Raw genomic sequence first — 7,563 nt, forward strand, 5'->3', positions numbered from 1 at the left:
TAGAGAAAAGAAAATGCGGTGAACATTTGGGTTCTGTATCATCATCGGACAAAGAGGGGAGAAAAAAAAACCAAAGATCCATCAAACTAAACGTCGTGTCTCGCTGCATTCTTTCACTGACAAACAACAGCTGCACAGACTGGGAAATAAGTATCTCTGTGACAGAAAAACAATCAAGAGGCTACGCACAAAGCTGCAACGCTCGCCGCCTTTTTTACATTCATGTCGCAAGTGGTTGAAAATAAATGTATTTCGGGGCGTTTTTGGCTTGTAGACCGCCGTAGCCTAAACACCATTCAAAGTCCCTAAACAGATTTCCATCTACTTGTTTATGCATTTTTTTCTCCTTCACAGACAGACGCAGCAACTTATACCTCTCCTTGGAAATAAAGACCCTCCCTGAGTTTCTAGTCAGGCTGAAAAAAATAGATACAAAAAAAATACAGAGGAATCGTTTCAACAGACACAAAATGTCCTCCAAAAATTCGATTCAAAAACGTGGCTTCTGGTGTTCCATTACGGCCAACAAATACTCTCCAGCCACACCAAATCTGTTTCCAACACAAGCACTTGCAAAACAGCTTCTCACAGATTCATGCACACACACACATACATGCACACACACACACTGACACACACACACACACTGACACACACAACCAACTGCAGTGTCCAGCAATCCCTGTGAGGAGCCTACACCAGCAGCAACACTCTATCAGAACAAAACTGCTTAGAGGAAGGGGGCTGGTAGCTCAAGTTCTCCCTATTGAAATGCAGACACTTTGATATGGAAATTGGCAGTTACAAAAACCCGCTAGAATTCACACTAGCATGCATTGAAACCATTTGCGCAATGTGAGATGAGATGGCACTTCCTCCCCAAGACAACACAGACAAATGGACCAAACCAGCATGTCTGGGGCGGGTGAGAGATGGGAGTGGAGGTGGAAGTGGGGAGGAGGCACCAGAACATTTGTCCTCTCTTGAATTCCTCTCTATACTACACTGTCCCGGGCCTTTGTTTGACACATAGCACCGTAGCTATGTTTACGATCACAATTTCCACAACTTCATTGGTTACAATCCTGACTGAAGCTGCTTGAATTTACAAAGAATGGACGTGAGCCTATAGAAATGCAGGATTTTATAAGTGGAACACACATTCCCCAGCAGAAACGCCAGGGAAATGTCCTCTTATAGCATATTGGCAGGAATCTGTGCTGTGTGTGAATGTGTGTGTGTGTGTTCGGTGTGTGTGTGTGTGTGTGTGTGTGTGGCAAAATTAAACAGGGGAATTCACCATAATCCCAACCAACAAGACCACTGGAATAAAGAGGGGATAATGTGTGATAAACTAACAAAATGGTAAGAGTAAAACGCAAAGCACAACCATAATATGCATTTAACTAAATTTCCCACCCTGCCTATAAAGAGCTAATATAACGTTTTATACAGCGGTGTGTGTTCCTGGTTTCCTTACATCACCAGCAAAAATTACAAGCCCATTAAAACCGGGAATTTGAAAAACGAGAGCCTATACTTATCTGGATGAGCGCATTTGAGATGCAGGGTTTCACTTTACCAACTTGTCTCTACACCTTATATAATGTTGCACCACGGTCCAGATTTTGGCAGCGACCGTGTGGAATACACAGTATGTAAACACTGTTTAACCTTGATATTTCCGTACATCACTGTCTCGCTCTCTGGAGATTTCTTGCAGCCTCATTTCTAAAAGCTTCACGTGAGAATAAGATATGGTTCCCTGGCCTGTAAAAACTCTCTGTATGTGTGTGTGTGTATGTGTGTGTGTGTCCCATTATCACACATGGCTGGCTCTGGTCTGTGAATTATACATGCTCTGTGAAATGATCTTATTTTATAGCCGCAAAATGGAGAAGTAAATGGAGACAGTAACTGACATCCAAGTACTTAGCTCCTGGACTGGGTGGGGATGTTTATGGAGTCTTATTTGGACTGTGTTATCACCATGATTAGCATCTATTTAACACTGAAATTGATTATATATCAGCTCCCTGTTGGTTTTTACTGACTAGTGTACTGATTATATCATTACATGTATAATATAAATATATGTTTGTGTGCTCCAGCTCACATTTATTCACTTTAATTCAACATTTGAATGAGTTTAAAGAGCCCTTTCTTCCTCTATTTGATCAGGTGACAGAAGAATGCATCCTTCCGTCAGCTATTCATTGACATAACATGGAGGTTATTTACACTGAGATCCACCTCAGGGCTGAGCCCCAGCAGCAGCCGCGCAACTTCATATTCAATCGAAGCTCCAATCTGTTAAATTTCCTCTGATTGAATCATGCAGTATGACTTATGTATTGATTCTCATCACAACAGTTGTAAACTGCTGGAGAAGCCCGGGGGCCCACTTTCTGACATTTGGCGTATCCAGAGAGTTTCAAATAAACGTTATTGGATTCGACAACGCACAACACGGAATCCCACCGCGACCCCCCCAAGCACAAGAACCCCCCAAACATCCACGTTAAAGGCTTTACTTACAGCGGTGCCAGAATATGGATCCCGGCGAGGAGCGTGGATTTCAGAGTAGATCAACACCGAGCGTCCCCCTCCTTTTTTTTTTGTTGATTCAGAAGAGGCCCCCAGAAACTCAGCAGCGGGTCGCACAAAGACGGCCGGGGCTCGGTTTCATGCTCCACTTTCTTCCTTCACAGTAGGCAGATGGTAGCGGCTTCTCCTCTGGCAGGTATCTGTTCCTCTTCGAGCCAATAAGTCCCCGAGGACCGGGCCACTAGCTCCATGGCAAAAGGGGGTCCTGCTTAAAAGTAATGATCGTTACTCTCTCTCTCTCCCCCCCTCCCTCCTTACGCACGCAGTCAGGCTCCTAACGACGAGAGCGCAGCGTCCAGACTGCATTAAAGAAAAAAAACCCGGATCACTTCAAGGAGACCAGATGCGTCCCCGATTTGGTTACAAAAATGAAACTCCACAAGCGCGTCTGGAACAGTGGCGAGTCTGTGCCCACAGTACGATCCGGGTCTACGGAGGCTAGACTGGGACTTGTTTCGTCTTGCTTCGTCCGTGCGCTCTCACCCCTCCTGGTTTCTCCCCGTTGCGCTTCTTCATCCGCGCACACACACACAGCACACACCGTACACACACGCAGCGCGGGCAAGGCAGTCAGTCGGAGCTGGAGCCGGACTGGAGGCAAACAAGGCGAGGAGGAGAAACGGCGCACCGGTCCCCGCTCTGCAGCAGCTGGCCGTGCAGGAGAGGAGAGGAGGGGAGGGGAGGGGAGGGGAGGGGGGGAGGCGACAAAACACGGAGCGGATCCGGCAGCTCTGTGCGGATTGGCTCGCGTGTTAATTTGGACAGAACCCGCATAAGGAGGCACGGTTTTTTCAGCCCACACCTTATTGAAACTCCCCCACCACCCTAACCCCCCTCCTCCCCTCCATCATCTACAATTGTACATAACTCAGCCAGATCCAGAGCTTCAGTTTGCTGAACACCCTCCTTCTGCCGCAGGGGGCCATGCCACTGTTTCTGCAGGATTTAAAACCCAAGTCAGCTCAACTTCATATCACTAGTGAAACATGTGGCTCCACGTCCTTAATAAGACGCATTGTATAGAATCCGACTGATGAATCTGCAAGCTGAGGTTTGATTGCTGATCTTTCCCTTATCCAAAACCTAAAGGGATCTGTCTATATGTTGTCACAAACACATGCATCCACACATGCCAGCAAAAGGATGACAGGGTCAACGAGAAAACCAAGTCGATATTTTTCTACAGGCTTCATTATTTTGTATTTATTGATCTAAGTTCAAGTGAATTTGAGTTTTATGGTTGGATTTTGGCCTGAGAATCCAGCATTGACTGGGCTCTAATACTTTATAAACATCTTGGCTTTAGTGATCGTTAACGTAATCAATATTAATGACCAGAATCAAGGCATTAATAAGAATCATATTTTGGGTTGCCATGTTGTGTCAAATCAGCATTTTGATGTGTCAAATTGTGGCAGCAGTAATGTAAAGTTGTCATAGTTTGTAGAAAGCAGGCAAAAGCACTAGCGAATGCAGTAGAAAGGTGTTGATTCATCTTCTATCAAGCTTTACTGACTTTATTTCACTTACATCCACCAGCGACTGCACCATGCAGAAATAAGGAATGCATAATTTGTGTCTGCTATTCATTTGAACATACTGAGTCTGAATAACTGTGAGGCTCCCACTGTTAAAATGAGATTTATCCTGGTTTTTAAAAGCTTAAATGATGAACGCTGTGCAGGCTTGGCACTAAGCTGCTGTAGGAAACTGCATTTCTCCAAAGTGAAGTTATCTGTGTGACGCCGTGCACAATTATAAATAACAGGAAACAATCATTTAAAACGGCTCAGGTTGAAAAACAGTGTCCCTATTGTTTTTGGCCCAAATTAAATCTTTTACTTATATATGCCAAGATTTCCATATGAAAGCTGCTCTATTTCCTCCAAGCTCATGACATTTTGAGTCCATGTGGTTCAGTTTTTAATTACATCTACGTACTTTTTATTAAAGAACTGACTACAAAAACTGCAAGGCCATTCTTTAGTAATTAATAAAGCGTATGTCACTTAGGGACTGATGAAAAACACACCCCCATTGACTGAATAACACATGTCCGAAGGAATTTCAGTTGTGGGGTCAGTTGTAACCACCTGGATAAGCCCCTCACTCCTTTTTGAAGCCGTGTTTATAAAGACTTGATGGATGAAGTAGAAAATGTGAAACACATCAGGGCGACACCAAAACCATCCTTCATTGAGAAGCGTTTGGCTTTTTCAACAGGAGGTGCAATGGGGAATAGCAAAACCAGAAGTTCCATGTTTTGTATTTTCAAAGGCAAAGTCAAAATGGATACCAGTGCAATAACACATACAAGCGTTCCTGATCCTGATCCAGCCCCAGCTCTGTGGGAAGGAAAACTCCCTAAAACTCCTGCACAAACCAGAGGGAGAAAAAAAGGAGGAAACCTCAGGGGAGATGATTGAAAGAGAGAGAGAGTAAGAGAGAGAGAGAGAAAGAGAGAGACATCGGCCCTCCTGCAAAGGCCAGGTGTGCAACAGGAGCCTGAGGTGGGGAAGCAAACAATTACCAAGAAAGAAAAGAAAGATGTAACAATAGAGGGAGATACATAATACAACAACTGAGTCATCCAGCAAGTGGAAGCCCAGAATGTTGTTGTCTATTTATTGAATGAACAAAACCTTAAAATGAAGACTTAACATGGCTTAATAGAACTCAATTGACAACGACAGATAAACACAATACCTGAACTATACTGTTGTGCTCCATTCCTTTTGATTATTCCATCTTTCATACTGAACTCTGAATAATACTGCAGTCCTACGGCTAATTAGAACATCTTAAGGGATGCATACATTTACATTTCTTTACAACACGTGAAATAGGGGGCATTGTGAATTTCAATGAAGCGTCCACGGACACATGTAGGTGTTTACTTAACAGATTATCACGTTGTCTGCTGACATTAAATGAGATGAGAATTTCTTAAATTTCATAGGCAAAACGTTTTTATCTACACTTGAACACAGCAGCTCATGCAAATTTGTTCACTTATGTAAATGCAATTTAATATGCAGAGAAGAAAATATAATATCCGCCTAGGAAAAAAAAAAGGGTAATTTCGAAAACATGTTACAGTGGCTCTCATGCTCTGAAGACAATGGACTATGTTGGAAATGACTGACAGTGAATGGCTGATGTTACTTTAAGTCAGTCCGGCGTGTGAGTGCATACATCCTACTGTATATGAATAGTTTATTAAAGAAGTTCCTGTGAGGAGACAGAAATACCACAAGGTCCTTCCAGGTCAGTGTACAGTTGGTGGATGTCCTTATATTGTGTTTACAGTATAGTGACAGATCATTGTCTTTAGAAGGGGAATACGTGATGCAAAGCGTAATCTTGCTATTGCACTGACCTTGCTCTTGAAGCACGGAACACACCAGGCCCTCTCGGTTGTTTACAACAGCAAAGGGGGGGCAAATTGAATCCTGATTTTACGGTCATGAATGGAGACCAAATTTTTAACTGAGTTGGCACCCAAAAACACAAAACCAAAACTGAGTGGACTGGAAACGATTCCAGCTCGCTCAATGAAATTACATCTGAAAGCCGAAAGCCCATCAGGATTTTACAGTAAGCTGCAAAACATTAGTATTACATTTCAAACTGTAAACAAATACCAAACAATCTTAATCATCATCTGTAAACAGAAATGTTCGAGCGAGACAGATACTCAATTATGCGTTCAGGGCGGCCTGTGTACTTTGAACGGTCGCAACGTCCAAAATGTTTTTTTATTCCTTCCTGTAAGTTCCAAATGACACAGAAACTATTTGCGAACGAATCACCGTCATTTCAGCTACACTTAAGCGTCTGTTGCACGTTTCTACCCGTAATTGTTGGTAGTATCCCGTAAATGTCCAAGTCCAAGCACATATTTGACCCCGTTACATCTATCAATCATGGGAGAGACGTGTCTAATTGTTTTTGCTGATTCACACCTAAATCTCATGGGTTCTTTCTCAGGTCGTGCCCCATTATTTCCACCAACTTCTATCGAAATCCATTGAGAACTTTGCAAACAATCCTGCTATAAAATAAAGCCCAAACAAGCAGATGCGTGTGAAAACATAAACTCGCTGGCGGAGGTGATATATTTCACAAATTTTGATTTATTCAGCCGTGGCACTAATGCTGTCATTAGAAACACCTCAGATGCAGTGACGAGCACGTACAGCGCGGCATACTAATGCTTCATGAGACGTGTAATGTCTACATGTGCCGTGATGCCACAGCTGCAAGCGTCTTCGTCCCGACGGCACACACACACACACACCGCTTGCAGTCCTCCACGCGCTTGTCTGGGCTATGCCATTTTGCCTCCAAGTTTCAGTTGTCATTCCTCAACGATCAATGTACTGGAAGGAAAGCGATCCGGCCCAGCTGGAAATGGGTTTATGGTAACATTTTCCTCAGGTTTCTAAAGTTCAGCCCCATGCAGCCTCTCTTTTGAATGTGATATTACACCGTTAATGGAAGCTTTCATTCCTCTCCTCCCTCCAACTATCTCCCTATTTTTAGACCCTCACTTTCAGCATTGTAATAAAAGAGCGACAAATCTAGACAAAGGACGCATCAAACTGAAAACAACCACCCGATAGCCAACTTTGGAACTATTAATGTCCAAAATATCATTTCTCTCTTCGTGTGCCAAAGTACACAGACAGGTCAGCGGTCTCCGTTACACGTGGCTTCAATAAGGGAAACGGTCCCCTTGGCCACACGGGGGGGAAATGTGAATTTGGGTCAAATTTACCAGGTGGAAAGCGAGAGGATTAGTGCCGAGCTTGCATGTTTTCCGTGGCGTAGTTTTACATAATAAAAAAAAATGGAGAGGTCAAAGGAAAACAGATGTAATGATGCTGATCCGCCGGCACGTATTCTGATTTAGAGGAGCCATGTTTGTGTATGGCGCAGTAGCAGAAAAGAGTC

At 43.5% G+C, this 7,563-nt stretch overlaps 1 protein-coding gene across 2 annotated transcripts in view; it reads right to left on the reverse strand.

Moving 5' to 3' along the window:
• Nucleotides 1-3,238, reverse strand: part of adgrl2b.1 (adhesion G protein-coupled receptor L2b, tandem duplicate 1) — a 72,713-nt gene extending 69,475 nt beyond the window's left edge. For both annotated transcript variants that reach the window (XM_076144982.1, XM_076144983.1), the window contains exon 1: nt 2,539-3,238. The gene's annotated coding sequence lies outside the window, so the exon portion shown is untranslated. The remainder of the gene's footprint in view (nt 1-2,538) is intronic.
• Nucleotides 3,239-7,563: the final 4,325 nt, after the last annotated feature.

The sequence above is a fragment of the Genypterus blacodes genome, unplaced genomic scaffold (genome assembly GCF_046128005.1).
Source record: "Genypterus blacodes isolate CSIRO-AG114 ecotype Tasmania unplaced genomic scaffold, CSIRO-AGI_Gbla_v1 ptg000029l_1, whole genome shotgun sequence".
Taxonomy (NCBI): Eukaryota; Metazoa; Chordata; class Actinopteri; order Ophidiiformes; family Ophidiidae; genus Genypterus; species Genypterus blacodes.